This window comes from Carlito syrichta, unplaced genomic scaffold, assembly GCF_000164805.1.
Source record: "Carlito syrichta isolate Samal-C Ts95f unplaced genomic scaffold, Tarsius_syrichta-2.0.1 Scaffold309859, whole genome shotgun sequence".
NCBI classification, from domain to species: domain Eukaryota; kingdom Metazoa; phylum Chordata; class Mammalia; order Primates; family Tarsiidae; genus Carlito; species Carlito syrichta.
This window is the reverse complement of record NW_007253955.1, coordinates 744,706-762,091: the sequence shown is the minus strand read 5'-3', so window position 1 is coordinate 762,091 and position 17,386 is coordinate 744,706.

The following is a 17,386-nucleotide window of genomic DNA, read 5'->3' as shown; positions in this document are numbered from 1 at the left end:
TAATGAATAAATTCATATTAACATAATGAAGATTGGAAGACAGTAGGATAACATATTCAAAGTGCTAACGGAAAACAACAACAAAACTAACCAAGTAAAAATCTGTGTTCTACAAAGCAGAACTGGTACCAATCTTACAGAAACTATTCCAAAAAATAAAAGAGGAGGACTTCCTCCCTAATTCATTCCACAAAACTAGTATCATTCTGATACCAAACTCTGGCAAAAACACAACAAGAAAGAAAATAGCAGGCCAATAGCCCTGATGAATATGGATGCAAAAGTCTTCAACAAAATACAGCAAATCAAATTCTACAGCACATCAAAAAGTTAATCCTTCATGACCAAGTGGATTCCATTGCAGAAATGCAAGAATGGTTCAATATATGCAAATCAATAAATGTGATTCACCACAAAAACATAATTTAAAAAAAATCCACATTATCATCTCATAGATTTCTTTATGATAAAAAATCCTTAACAAACTAGGCATCAAAGGAACAACATTTGTATTCAACATAGTACTGGAAGTCCTAGCCATAGCAGTCAAACAAGAGAACAAAGTAAATGGACTTCAAATTGGAAAAAAAAAGAAGTCAAATTATCTCTGGCTGCTGATGGTGTAATCTTATACCTAGAAAATTCTATGGATTCCTCCAAAAGATCCCTAGATCTAAAGCAACCTCAGTAAAGTTTCAAGATACAAAACTAATGTGCAAAAATCAGTTGCATTTCTATATACCAACAATGTTCAAGCTGAGAACCGAATTGACAACTTCATCTCGTTTGCAATAGCCATATGCAAAAATAAAATACCTAAGAATATATTTAACCAAGGAGGTAAAAGAACTCTGTAATAAGAACTACAAAATACTGATGAAAGAAATTGTAGTTGACACAAACTAATGGAAAAAACATCCTATGCTCATGGATTGGAAGAATCAATATAGTCAAAATGACAATATTGCCCAAAGCATTCTACAGATTCAGTGAAATTCCTATCAAATTACCAATGTCATTTTTTACAGAATTAGGAAAAGCAATTCTAAAATGACTATGAAACCCCCCACAAGTCCAATTAGCCAAAGAAATTCTAAGCTAAAAGAGCAAAGCTGGAGGCATCACTTTACCTGACTTCAAATTATTTCACAAGACTGTAGTAACCAAAACAGCACAGTACTGGTACAAAAATAGATGTATAGACCAATGGAACAGAATAGAGAACTCAGAAATAAAGCTGCACAATTTCAACCAACTGATCTTCAACAAAGCTGACAAAAATAAGTCATAAAGAAAGGACACCCTATTCAATAAATGGTGCGGGAAAAATTGGACAGCTATATGCAGAAGAATGAAACTGGGCCTTTTCTATCACCAAATACAAAAATTAGCTCAGTATAGTTAAAGACTTAAGTGTAAAACCTGAAACTATAAAAACCTAAAAGAAAACCTAGGAAAAACTCTTCTAGACAATAGAAGCAAAGAATTTATGACTATGACCCAAAAGAAAATGCAACAAAAATAAAAACATGCAAATGTGACTTAAGCTACAAGCTTCTACACAGCAAAATAAATCATCAATAGGGTAATCAACCTACAGAATGGACAAGTACAAGGATGTTTATTACAGCATTATCTATAATAGTAAACACTGTGAAAAACAAAAGTCCATCAACAAACTAATGAATAAATGAAATATAGCATATTCATATGATAGAAACTAAAATCTTTAAGAGAAATTAACTACATATGTTTATAAGACAAATAAAATTTTTAAAAAAGGAAATATTTATTTAATAAACTTGTTCCAAAATCTATAAGGAACTTGCCAAGCTATCGTCTACTCTTATGGACTTTTTTTATCAGATAGCATTATCAATTTTTAAATCAGCAAATGTGATTTCTAAAACTCATGAGGAGTATGATAGCCTATTTTATTTATACATATTCCTGTTATTTAAATCATGCTTTCTTGATGTTTCAAGATTCCTCCTTATAGAATTTTCTTTCTGTTCGAAAAACTTCTTCTAGGCAATATTTTAGTGTAAGTCTGTTAATAACAAGTTAATTTTTCTTCATCTGAGGGTGTTTTGCTTCCCCTTCATTCCTGAAAAAAAATATTGCCAGATGTGAAATACATGCACAGACTTTTTTTTCTTTCAGCACTTGAAAAACCATTTCCTTCCTTACTCCAAGGTTTCATGTGAGAAATCAACTATTATCCAAACTGGTGTTATTCTACAGGTAATGTGTTATTTCTCTCTGGTTGCTTCAAGATTTTTTCTTTGTCTTTACTCTTCCTAAGCTTAATTATGATATGATTTGGTGAAGATTTTTTTGTTTACCTTGTCCAACTGAATTACTTGTCAAAAACAAATTTGTGACAGGAAATATTAATCTAGGATTGTCAATTATTAAAAATATGTTGTTAAAAATATTATATTTCAATGATAAAGTTTACTTGGAGCTTCCAGACAAATTTGAATAATTTACACATGACAAAGAACTAGTCTATTAATTAGAATTTTTCAAACATGACAAAGAAAGAAAAAGAGAAACTTTTTAAAGAACTTAATAAAATAAAGCATTAGTCAAAGTCTTTATATCTAAAAAGTTGTTTTTTATGTATTGATGCATTAGAACAATGATTTTCAGCATATGAGATATTCAATTTTTATACATCCACAAGCTATACTGAGTAATCTACCAAACAACGAGCACCATCCAATCAAGAGATAAATGGAAAGAGTTAAGCAAAATATTGAATATGTGTGTGTATATTTTGCATATATATGCATTCTTGTGTGAATATTTATATGTATATGAGTGTATGTGCTGTTATGCATTTGGTGATTTCAAACATATAGACTAGACTGGAAAATCAATAATATATAAATATAAATATGTTTTGATGGCAAAATGGTAATAATCCAAGTAAATGATAAGAGAGTAGAGGGAGACGGGAAAAGCAAAATAGAACAAGCTAATAATTGTTGTATGGACTATATGGAAAGTTAAAGAATATGGACATAGGTTGGGTGCAGCGGCTCATGTCTGCAATCCCAGCACTTTGGGAGGCTGAGATGGGAGGATTACTTGAGCCCAGGAGTTTGAGAATAGCCTTGGAAACATGGCAAAACTTTGTCTCTACAAAAAAATCAAAAAATTAGCCAGAAATTGTGGCCTGCACCTATAGTCCCTGCTACTCAGGAGGCTATGGCTGAAGAATCGCCTGAGCCCAGGAAGTCAAAGCTACAGTGAGCCACGGTTATGCCACTGTACTTTAGCCTGATGACGGAGTGACACCTTGACTCAAAGGGGGAAAAAAGAATATGGATTTAAGTTAGTATATCAGATAAAAAAAGTTAAATATGAAAAAAGGGAACTAAGGACCTTTAAATTGATGTATGTATAAAGGTAACCAGGTAACTACTAGAATAACTACAAACCAGCCAAATACCATTTTTAAAATCTATTAAAGCATAAAGAATATTGCCACATATACCAGTCATACCAATACATAAAAAAGGACTTGACTGAACCTATTAAAGCAAACATTTTAAATTTGGCTTATGATCTAAGCCTGACTATATGCTGTATGTAAACACCTGAAACAAAGTGACTCAGAAATTCAAAATAAAGCCATGCACAAATGTATCTGAATAAAATCCTCCAATAAGAAAACATAATCTTGATATGAGGCAAATACAATTTAGAACAAAAAGTATTAAAAGTAAAAAGAAGAGAAATTTTCAGATACAAATCACAAAGTTTATACATCTGAATATTTATGTACCAAATAACACAAAACCCCTCTTTATAAATGTATAGATAGGTACACGTTGATGAGAGACATAAATTGAAACATACTAATAATGGTGACTGTAAATAGCACTCTTACACCAGCACAGTGGCTCATGCCTGAAATTTCAGCACTTTGAAAGGCCCAGGTGAAAGAATTGCCTGACCCTAGAGGTTTGAGACCAGCCTGGGCAACTTGGCAAGACATCATCTCTACAATAAATCAAAAAATTAGCAGGATGTTGTGGTACACCTGTAGTTCCAGCTACTTGGAAGTCTGAGACGGAAGGATCTCCTGAGCCCAGAAACTCGAGGTTGCGAGAGCCCTTAGCGTGCCACTGTACTCCAGCCTTGGTGACAGAGTGAAACTCTAATTCAAAATAAAAGAAATAAGAACAACAATTTGGCACAAGATACATCTAGTGGGGGAAAAAAATAAGCAGAAAGAACACCAAACAATATTATCAGTAGGATAGCTCTATTTATATATATATTAATCTTTATACTCTAATGATAGAGAATAGACCTTTTTCTCAAAATGCCACAGCACATCCACAAAAATATGCCATGTATTATATCATACAGAAAACATTGGCAAATTTTGTAAAGTAGAAATAATGGAAAAATACTTTCTGATGTCACATAATTAGTTAATTACTGGCAAGAACAAAACAAAACCAGAAATATCCTTAACATGGGAAATAAAAAGACTATGGTTAAAAAAATTGTTGAGTGAAAGAGGACATACAAATACAATTACAGATTTTTCAATAATTGATGACAATAAAAAAAATTCACAACAGAGTATATGAGAAATACTATAAAAAGTAGTCAGAAAAAACTTGATAGCACTGAATACTTTATCAGTAAAAGTGAAAGAAAATAAATTAACATTTCAGCTCAATAAATTCATAAAGGACAACTAAGTAAACCAAATACAGCACAATAATTGAAATAATAAATAGATAAAGAAATATTAATGAGGTAGAGAATGGAAAAAATAGACATCTGTAATGACACAAAATGCTATTATTTGAAAGCGGTTACAAAGTTTCCAAGCCAGTTGCTAACTTGATCAAGAAAAAAGGAGAAACCATACAGGAAATAAATAGCAAGGCAGAAAAAAACATTAAAACAGAAGAAGCTTTAAATATCATGTGAGACTTCTTTTCAGAGCTCTATGCATATACATTTGAAATCCTAGATGAAATAGATAATTTCCTAGAGAAGTGTAGATGACCAAATGGACACTTTTGGATATGGAAATCAAAGCAAACAAATTTCCTTAAAAGTAATAAAATTATTAACAAAAAAGTGCAGTGCCAGATGATTTTTTGGAAAATTCTATCAAATTTTCAAAGAACAAAACAATTCCAATATTTTATAAGTTGTTGAAGAGTACTGAAAATGAAGGAAGACATCCTAAATCCTACTATTATAAAAATAACCAAGAATTATTTCTAGAAATTGAATGTTTGAGACAGATGAGCCAATTTGGTAAATAACATTCCAATGCTTCTTTTATATGAAAAGTTTGTAGTAACAGCTTCTTCCACACCAAAGTACATATTTCACTAATTCTCTGGAGAAATATGAAAGTTGAAATAAAGGAACTAAAGTTAAAAAAAAAACAAAAAACAATGTAGTCTCCCTTACCCAAAAGGAACAAATTACAAGATGCCCAATGGATACATGAAACTGTGGTAGCACCGAACCCATGTATATTATGTTTTTCCTATACATACATATGATAAATTTTAATTTATAATTAGGCATAGTGAGAGATGAACAATAACTAATAATAAAGTAGAAGTATTAACAGTACACTTTGGTTGAGAAAGTGAGGCTTTGCTTCCAGAATCTCTATACTGTTCCATTGGTCTATATGCCTGTTTTTGTACCAATACCAGGCTGTTTGGGTTACAGTAGCCTTATAATAAAGTTTGAAGTCTGGAAGTGCAATACCTCCTGCTTTGTTTCTTTTGCTAAGGATTGTTTTTGCTATTCATGGTTGTTTATGCTTCCGTATGAATTTCTGTACTGTAATTTCCAGACCTGAGATGAATGATACTGGTAATAACTTAATGGGTATTGCATTGAATCTGTAGATTGCCTTTGGTACAATGGACATTTTAACAATGTTGATTCTTCCTATCCATAAGCTTGGAATATTTTTCCATTTGTTTGTGTCTCCTTGAATTTCTTTGAGCACTGTTTTGTGGTTCTCATTGTAAAGGTCTTTCACTTCTCTGGCTAGGAAGATGCCAGAGTATTTCTGTGTGTGTGTGTGTGTGTGTGTGTGTGTGTGCGCGCGCGCGTGAGCGGGTGTGTGTGTGTGTGTTTACTGTGAATGGAATTGTGCTTTCACTTTGGTTCTCTGTCTGCTTGTTGGTGGTGTATAGGAATGCAACTCTCCTTTCCACATTTATTTTGTATCCTGAGACTTTGCCAAAGTCCTTTATTAGTGCAAGCAGGTTTTAAACCTTCAACAACAACCACTGGGGAGAGGAGAATCTACTCAGTAAATGGTGCTGAGGAAACTGGCTTATCACATGCAGAAGATTCTATCACCATACATAAAAATGAACTCTAAATGGATTAAAGACCTAAACGTAAAAACCTCAGACTGTAAGAATCTTAGAAAACGTAGGAGACACCCTTATGGAAATTGGAACTGGCAACCAATTCCTGATCAGAACCCTAAATGCCCATACCTTAAGAAATAAGATAGACAAATAGGACTTCATCAAACTAATGAGCTTCTACAAAGCAAAAGAAACCCTCAAGAGAGCAGGGAGACAGCCCACAGAATGGGAAAAGATATTTGTTAACTGTACATCTGACAAAGGCCTAATATCTAGGATCTACAAGGAACTCAAATGTGCTGAAAGGAAAAAAACAGCCCCATTAAAAAGTGGGCAAAAGACATGAATAGACAAACTTCTCAAAATAAGATATACGGGAAGCCAACAAAAATATGAAAAGGTTCTCAGCCTCACTCATCATCAGAGAAATGCAAATCAAAACCACACTGAGATACTACCTAACCCCAGTAAAAATGGCCATCATTAATAAAACAAACAACAACAGATGCTGTTGAGGATGCGGAGGAAAAGAAATGTCTCTACACTGCTGATAGGAATGCAAACTAATGCAACGTCTTTGGAAGACAGTGGGGGGATTTCTGGAAGAACTAGAAATTGACCTTCCATATGAACCAGCAATTCCTCTATTGGGAATATACCCAGAAGAGCTCAAATCATTCTACAAACAAGATTGCTGCACACGTATGTTTGTTGCAGCTCTATTCACAATAGCAAAACATGGAACCAACCATGTTGCCCATCGAAGCTGCATTGGATAAAAAAAATTTGGGACATATATACAATGGAATATTAAGCAGCCATAAAGAAGGAAAAACATATGGACCTCGCAGCAACTTGGATGGATTTAGAGTCGATCATACTCAGTGATCTGTCACAGAAACAAAGAACAGAGTACCACATGTTCTAACTCATAAGCAAACCTTGAACAAGTATCATAATACTCGTAGAAAGGGATTGGCAGTAGTTGGAAACTGCCAGGGGAGGGGAGACAAGATTGGCTGTAGTGGGAAACTGCCAGGAGAGGGAGAGCACACCTCATCAGCAAGGGTGCTTGTGTAATAAACATTTGTATACCCAAACCTGAATTGTATCCCACATCTTCAAAATTAAAAACTTTTTTAAAAGGAGAGGAACAACTGTATGCATTGACTTATGATGAGTAGACGCTTAGCAAGACCTAGGATTATGCCTCCTATCAATGCCCTTGTGTGAGCTCCTCCCTATGAAAGTACATAAGACCCGCAACTTGCTTTTAATCAACAGAATATGGCAAATGTATGTGATTATGTATAAATGATCATGCTACATAAGATTGTAGCACCCATCTTGCTAGAGTCGCTCTCCCTTCCTTGCTGGCTTTAAGAAAACAAGCAACTATGTTTGGTAATCTACTTGACAAGGAAGTGTGGGCAGCCTTTTGGAGATAAGGGTGGCCTCTAGGAGACATCCTGCAAAAGACTGCACCCAATAGCCAGCAGGAAAATGAGTCCTTCCGTCCTACAAATGCAAGAAACTGAATCCTGTTAACAACAGCATGAACCTGAAAGTGAACTTTTCCTCAGCTAAGCTTTGGGTGCAGCTATAGCTCCACTCAACATCTTCAAGACCTTGAAGTTTCTCAGTATATACCTGAAATAGTGTTTTTATCTCATTATTATGGCCCATCATGAAGGGCAAACCATTTTACCATCAACTAGTAGTTTATGATATACCGTATTGTAAAACAATATTATTCCCTTAGTAACAGAGAAGAGTGAAATTTACCAAAAACGTCACTTTTTTAAGACAACTGAACTTTGAATTGGTAAAGAAACATTTAGAAATAGTAAGAGAAAATATCTTCCAAAGAATGTAATTATTAGTTTTCTTGCAAATCAAAACCAAAAAAAAACTGACAGTGAGAAATTTTGGACATCAAATGACAGACATAAACATCAGCATTGTTTTTCTAGATTCAATAAATTTATTAGGTCAGTGAAGAAACAAACATCAACATGAAAGTCAACAGGCCATTTCTGTGACACTGTGACAGGGTGTGTGACACTGATGGGTATCACGTGAACTTCACCTTATCCCACTTCATGAAGGAAATTCAGGGAATTCGTAGTTTAGAAGGTAGGCAGAAGACACTGGACTTTCATTGCAGGATAATCATCATGCAAGGGAAAGGCAAAGAATATGTGGGAATCATAATTGACAAATATCAATGTCACAGGATAGAGGAGGAGAGTCCCCTGTGGTGTCCTCAATAGTAGTAGCCAAAGCCAGAGCCATAGCCAGAGCCACATCCATAGCCACAGCCACAGAGAGAGCGGGAGCCATATCCATAGCCATTGCCATAGCCACAGCCCAGTCGGCGGAAGCCACAGCCATAGCAGGAGCCATAGCCACAGCCCAGGCCTCCGTAGCCATAGCCTAGGCCACCATAACCGCAGCCCAGGCCTCCATAGCCACAGCATCCATAGCCACGGCTGCCATAGTAGTTTCCATAGTAGCTGCCACACATGATGTTGGCTGTTGAAGTTGTCCTTGGGTCGAGAAGGTGTGTAGGTGACTTCAGTCTGGACAATTTCCCTGAAGAGGGCCTTTTATAGGTCTTCAACATGAGTGAGAACCACAGACAAGTCATGTCATTGGCTAATTTGAAGGACTAGTGTGAGTAATTTGTTGACTCATGGTTTTAAATCATGGCCTTGCAGCATTAAGGACATTTTTCATTGTTTAGCCACATCTGAATCACCTGTGAGTTCTTAAGGAGCATCAATTATCTAATCTTTAAATCCTTACTCATACCAGACATTCAAATTACCATTTTCTAGTGATCCTTTATGGAAGAGAGTAAACTCTGACGTGATCTAGACAGCCAATAATTTTACCATGTTTTTAATATCATTCTACAGCTCATTGTAATCTCTCTTAAGCTTGAGCTTCTCTGTCTTTTTCCTGTTGCTCCAAACCCCAGTTCCCCCACCCATTTTTTCATTTTTCTCAAACCCATGTATTCCTTATTTTCACATGAAATATAGTTTGTATACTACTAAACAATAGTGTTTGGCTCTTAGTAGGTACTAGAATACTAGAAAGAGGTTTTCTGGTTTTACTTATTTGATTCCATAACTGTTTTCCTAGATATAAACTTCAGTGGAGAGTTGATGAATTGAACAAGAGAACTCAGACATGATTAAGGTCTCATTTAGAAACCTTGTGTCATTGAAATTGAAGATAGAAACTTTGCATCAAAGCTGTGCATATAAAAGTAGAAAATGACACACTGTTTTTTCTTAAAAGAAACAAATCCCACTGATTTTTTCAACAAATATGGCACAATCTGGCAGAGTACAATTGTTGGTGCCCACCCAAGCCAATCTGAGTGCAGACTCATTGATTCCCCTACCACAGCCAAAAACATTTCTAGTTGTACAACCCCAGGGATGTAGCACTGAATGCTAGCTTGGTAATGGATTGAGCAGGGCTTGTTTTTGTCTGATTGTTTGTTTACAGCAATGGAAACTAGCAATATGTGCTATGCCATCCACAGATGTCAATGCAGGACAGGTAAAGGTACACTTCAAATCAATAACAAATCAAATCAATAACAAACCACTGCACATTGGTGTCACCTCAGATGGAAAAGGGAGAGTAGTAAAATCTTTATTGCAATTATATTTTCTTTTTTTTATTTTTATAGATTCAAGGGGTATGTGCAAATTTTTTACATGGATATATTGCATAATGATATGGTTTAGGCTTCTAATCTACCCATCATCTGAATAATGAACATTGTACCAAATAGGTACTTTTTCTTTCTTTTTTTTCTTTTCCTCTTTTTTTTAGAAAGCAGGATTTATTGAGAGAACAGAAAAGCTCCCACAGTGTGAGGGCACCTGAGGGGATTGCCCCCAATAGGTAATTTTTCAACCTTCACCCTGTTGTCACTTTTCCTTCTTTTGGAGTCCCCATTGTCTATCATTTCCATCGGTGTGTTGCTGTGTACCCATTGTTTAACTCCCTCTTGCAAGTAAGAGGAGGTGGTATTTGATTTTCTGTTTCTGGGTTTCTTTCACTTAGAAAAATGTCCTCCAACTCCATGTTGCTGCAAAAGATATGATTTCATTTTTTTTCATGGTTGCTAAGGTGTCTACATAACACATTTTCTTTATCTACGCACCTGCTGATGGGAATTCAGATTGGTTCCATGACTTTGCTATTGTAAATACTGTTGCAATAAACATGTAAGTGCAGATGTCCTTTTATATGAAGATTTATTTTCCTTCAGGTAGATGCACAGTAGTAGGATTGCTGGGTTGAATGATGGTTTTATTTTTAGTTCTTTGAGAACTCTCCATGCCATTTTTCATAGAGACTGCATTAGTTTACATTCCCACCAACATTGTGTAAGTGTTCCCTTTTCTCCACATCCTTGTCAACATTTGTTGTTCTTTGAATTTTTAACAACAACCATTCTAACTAGTGTAAGATTGTGGCTTTAATTTACATTTATCTGATTATTAGTAATGTTGAGTATGTTTTCATATGCTTATCAGTCACTTGTATGTCTTCTTTTGAAGAGATGTCTTCTTTTGAGAAACGTCTATGCCCTTTGCTCACTTTTTATTTTTAGAGCAGATTAATCAGATTCATTTTATTACCAAGTAAACAGTTTTCTTTATTTATATATTAATCAAAATTTGTGAGACAGTCACTGGTTATGGCTATATGCAAATGTATTATTTGTCTAGCATTTGTTTCTTTTTTATTTTATTTTAAAGATATGGGGTACAATTCAAGAACAGGTAGATAAGTGGTCATCTTGCAGGTAAAGTTTGGACCTCCCTTTGTCCCCACTTTGCCTGGTTTGAGATCAGGTACCCTTTTTGATGCTATGTGCCCCCTCCCTCCCTTTGCAGTGTCCTACTACTGCCAATCCCTTTCTTATAGTGTTATGATTAATGTTCAGGGTCCACTTATGAGTGAGAACATGTGGTACTCGGGTTTTTCTGCTTGTTTCTGTGATAGGTCACTGAGTATGCTAAACTCTAAATACATCCAAGTTGCTGCAAAGTCCATAATTTTGTACTTTTTATGACTGTGTAATATTCTATCATGTATGTTTACCACATTTTTAAAAATCTAGTCCACTTTCAATGAGCCTTTGCTCACTTTTTACTGGAATTATCTGTTTCTCCCTTGTTGAATTCTTTGAATGTCTTAGATGTTCTGGACATTAGTCCTATGTCAGATGCACAATTTGCAAATATTTTCTCCCATTCTGTTTGTTATGTTTACACTGCTGATTATTTCTTTTGCTGTAAAGGTGCTCTTTAGTTTAATTAAGCTCTATTTTTATTTTGTTGCAATTGCTTTGAAGGTCTTAGTCATAAAGTTTTTACCTAGGCCAATGTCCAGAAAAGTTTCTCCTGGGTTTTCCTCTAGGATATTTTTTATAGTTTTAGGTATTATATTTGAATATTTAATCCTTCTTGAGTTAATTTTTGTATAGTGCTAGTGGTCCAATTTTATTTTTATGCATATGGCTAAGCCAGTTTTTCTAGTCCTATTTATTGAATGGGGTATTCTTTCACCAGTGTATATTTGTGCTGACTTTGTTGAAGATCAGTTGGTTGGTTGTAAACATGTGGTTTTATTTCTGGGTTCTTTATTCTGTCCCATTGATCTATATGTCTATTTTTATACCAATATTATGCTGTTTGGTTATTATAGCCTTATAGCATAGTTTGAAGTCAGATAATGTCTCCAGCTTCTTCCTTTTGCTTAGCATTGCTTTGGCTATGAAGGCTCTTTTGGGGGCAGGGTTCTATATAAATGTTAAGATTGTTTTTTCTAATTTCATAAAAAATGGCATTGGTAATTTGATAGAAATTGCACTGAATCTATAGACTGCTTTGGGTAATATGGTCATTTTCATAATACTCATTCTTCTAATCCATGAGTATGGGATGTTTTTTCATTTGTTTGTGTCATCTACAATTTCTTTCATCAGTGTTTTATAGTTCTCCTTGTAGAGATCTTTCACCTAGACCAAAATCAAGTGAGTTTTATCCCAGGGATGCAAGGATGGTACAACATATTCAAATCAATAAATGTAATTTACCACATTAGCAGAAAAACAAAAATCATATGATCATCTCAATAAATGCAGAAAAAGCATTTGATAACATCCAACATCTCTTCTTAATAAAAACCCTGAATAAAGTAGGTATAAAATAAATATATCTCAAAATAATATAAGCCATATATAGCAAACTCACAGCTAAATCATACTAAATCAGGAAAAGTTGAAAGCATTCTCCTTAAGAACTGGAGCAATACAAAAGTGCCCATTCTCACTATTCCCACTCAGTATAGCACTAGAATTGCTAGCCAGAGCAAGCAGAATAAGTAAATGGTATCCAAATTAGAAAAGAGGAAGTCAAAATATCTCTTTTTGTTAATGACATAATCTTATACTTAGAAAACTCTAAGGATGCCTCCAGAAGACACATATACTTGATCACACCTAAACTTTGGTAAAGTTTAAGGATGCAAAATCCATGTAAGAAAGTAGCATTTCTACACACAAATAATATTCAAATTGAGAACCAAATCAAGAAATCAATTTCATTACAATAACGACAAAAAAAAAATTGTATTTTAATCCTGACAACTAAAATGTCATTGAATTTTGTTGAGTTTAGCTGGGAGGGAAAAGAATAAAGGTTTTGCGTTTTAGTAAAAATGATGAAACAAGATAGAATCTTATGTAATACAGAAAAAGTTATATCTTATAAGGTTGCGTCTTTAAAGTAAAATAGATTGTTTTATCTCTGAAGAAATAAATATCGGACATAAATCTCATACTCTTTATGTAAGCCTTATTCTCTATTTTCTCCAAGCCATGCAACTGACTTCCTCAACTGCAACTGGTAAATAAGTGAGGGAATAGATAAACCAAAAACAATTTAAACCAGTTTCAATTTGCATAGTTTCTGTGAATTCATAGACTCTTATACTGAAATTTAAATTTGAGTTCTCAAAGAGGAAGAACTTTAAAACTAAGACAAAAATCTGTCATTCAAAGTACATATTTTGGTTGTGAAAATCTTCACACAACAGGAGAAGAATCTTAGCTATGAAAGCTTCACTATGCCTAATGAAATAAAAGATTTATGAGAGCTTTACTGTCAGTGATATTTGTGGTTAACAAAAATAATTTATAATGAGAGAGTAACATTGCCTCTGATTTGTCACACCTATTATTGAGGTAGTATAAAAGACCTTGTGAAGATGGAGATGTTCAAACTCACACTGTCTTCCTCTTCTATACCTGAACCACCCATTCTCAACACCATGATCTACTATGGCAATTACTATGGGGGCTATGGCTATGGCGGGCTAGGCTGTGGCTATGGCTGTGGTTATCGTGGCTATGGAGGTTATGGATATGGCTGCTATCACCCATCTTGCTATGGAAGATACCGGTCATATGGATTCTACTGAAAAAAATTTAGAATCCACCGGATTCATCTACCTGTGAAACCTGCATTCTGATGTTGGTCTTTTTCGTCTGATTCTTTCCCTTCAAAATAGCAAAAAATAAAAAAACCCAACAATTTATAGGCTATTATCAACCAATTACTGATATCTTTCTCTGAGTCTGTTGTGCTAGATGATAAAGATTATCTTCTAGAGTGCAAGAAATATTCACTTTAACTTCTAAATACTTTAAATAAATTTAGTCTGTTTGTAAATATGGTGTGGTTTTATGTTTATTATTTTTGCTATCAATTTTCATGAGGAATATGGTAAGATGGAAATCTGTGTGTAATTACTATCTCAAGGGGCTGACACTATTTCATCAATTCTTTTTATTAATATATTTTTGTCTCTTTATGCATTTCTTTTTTTTTTGAGTTGGAGTCTCACTCTGTTGCCCAGACTGGAGTACAGTGGCCGATCCTGGCCACCGCAGCCTCAACCTGCTGGGCTCCAGCGATCCTTCCGCCTCAGCCTTCCAAGAAGCCGGAATTACAGGCATGCACTACCACGCCTGGCTGATTTTTTTTGATTTATTGTAGAGATGAGGTCTCAATGCCCAGGCGGGTCTTGAACCCGTTGGCTCAGGCAATCCACTCACCTCAGCCTCCCAAAGGCACAGGATTACAGGCTGAGCCACCGAGCCCGGCTTATGCATTTCTTAAACTATTTAAAGCTGAGCTTCCACAGGGACGTGGTTGATTGCTTTCTTATCATATAAATTTGACTTCTGCTCTTTCATTGGAAAGCAATAGAGCTCAAAAGACACTTAACTCTGGTGCCTCCACAGTGATGACTGTCCCTCTTTCTCCAGAGCACAGAGAAACACACACACACATCTTAAGAGATGTTTCTGTGAGTTTTCCAAGTTGTCTGCTTTCTGGTCATTTCATCACAAGGAATCCTCTCAGTTACCTGATACTGTTGATGTAAATTCTGTATCCAGCCTGAAAAGGGATATAAGCTGTGTTGTGCCATCACTGAGAACAGAAGTGAGTTTTTAGTAAATCCCTTTATGGTAGCCCATATGATTATGAAGTCTATTTCATATATTCATCCAGTCATTCATTCAACACCCAACTCCACACGTGGTTTCATGGTCATGTTAAGAGAGAGTATTTTGCACACAAATATTTGAGATTGTTTCTGCTGTGACATTACTAAATTTTATATAGCTATGCCATCTATATTACTCTATTTTTGTCATATTTAAACCTGATAACAGAATATTCTAAGCTTAAAATTTTGTTTACAACTGAAAAAGTTTTAGTGAGTTTTGACCATATTTATATAAAAACAAACCTCTCAGTTAATTGCAAAAACAAATTGTTGGCATCAAGGAACGTGTATATTATTTGCCAAATTTAAAAAGCAAATTTCACACTAGATAATGGAATTAAGAGTTAATATCATGATTTGGTAAATGTAGCAAATAATATGTCTTTTCCTTTTTAAAAAATTTATATTTATTTTAAAGATGTGGGGTGAAATTCAGTATTAGGTAGATAAGAGGTCATTATACAAGTAAATTTCGGTCTTTGGTCCCCACTTTGCCTGGTTTAAGATCAGTTACCTTATTGATGTTATATGCCACCCTCCTACCCTGGCAGATCCTGCTACTGCCAACCCTTTCTTATAGTATTATGATAAATGTTCAAGGTTCTTTTATGAGTGTGAACATGTGGTACTCGGTTCTTTTTTTCTGTGATAGATCACTGATTGAGATAAACTAAATTTAGAACAAAAACTCCAAAGCTGTGTAAGCTAAGTTCTTAAACCAAAATTTTCTAACATACCTATCATAATGTGAATATATTTAAGATTATAAGTACCCACATAAATTGGAAGTATAGGCTGAAATATTTATGATATAGTTTTTTATCTAAAAGGTTTAAAGATCACTGCTCTAGACTAGAGTTTCTCAAAGAGTGGTCTAGAGACACTGTAGGAACCAAAGACCCTTTCAATGGCACAAGAAGACCAAAATTATTTTCATAATATATTTCTCTTTTTCACTCTCATATGTTCATGAATGTACAGTGGAGCTTTCCAGACATAAACTATTTACGATAAATGTTATCACAGCAGACTGAACATAAATAAAAGCAGACATGAGAAGCTGTCTTCCATGATATCAAACAGTAAAGAGAGGGAAAAAATGTAAAACATTCCAGTATTACTGATAACCTTTTTGCTTAAAAAAATTCATTTTCCCAAAATATGATATTCATGTTAACATGTAATGGAATTATGATTAGTTTTAAATTAATTCATGTTTTAAAAATAGTAAGTTTAAGTTTCCAAAATAGTTAAATATCAATAAATATAACACAAAAATTATAGCTTCTTGAGATTCTCAGTAATTTTTTATGACCAAAGAGTTTGAGAATCACTACTCCAAATAAACTAACTCTATCCACCTTCACTCCCTGGTAGTAGATCCCTCCAAGGAAGAAGCATTTACATGACTCATCCCACTTAGAATGTGCTTCCTAGAGGCAATCAATTTCAACAGAATAATTGAGGTTCTAGTCAAAGATAAAAATGTAGCCCATGATTTTCCTTCCTTATCTTTGCTGCCATTGTTCCCAGGGATATGTTTAATTTTTAAGTGTAAACACTGTCTAAAATTTGATTCCTAGTAGAATTTTCTCATCCTTTTTTTCTTTATTGTTGTATTGTTTAGGAGTAGAATTTATTGCAAGTGACAGAAATAGTATACAAATTGAGAATTTTTTTTTTCTCTCACATAAGCAAAGTCTGGAGCATAGGCATCTATAGTTGGTTTGTAGTTCTCAATGACTCAGACACATTCAAAATCATCGCTTCATAATCCTTAAAATGTGACCTTTATCTTCATAGACAAATATGATGGCATTCATTATCTAGGCAGGAAGATCAAGGAATATACAAAGAAGAAGATAAAGGCTACATACAAGTTAAATCTTAAGGAAGGTTTCAGAAAGTTTTCACACAATGCCTCAAATAATAGTCATTGGTCAGAACTTCATCACTATGTCAAGTTTCAAGAAAACCTGAAAAATTTAGACTTCTTTTCTGAGTTGACTATGCCCACCAAAAAAGAGAATTATTTTAGTCAAAGAAGGGAAGAATAGCAATAAAAAAATTGCTCATCTTTATTACAATGAGAGTTCATCAAATTGGGCAAAAAATATTGATAATCAATTTAGTACTATATTGTGATACAATAAAATTATGCTTATCATATAAATAGCTTTTTTAAAAAAATTATACATGTGTTTATGTATGTCCACATTATTGTTACTATGCATTAGTGTATGATCTTGTTTAGGCAATAAGGAAGATACTAAGTTTTAGTTGTTTTTTTGTTTTTTTTTTTTTACATAGCAACATCTACTGGGCTCGGTGGCTCAGCCTGTAATCCTGCGCTTTGGGAGGCTGAGGTGAGTGGATTGCTGAGCCCG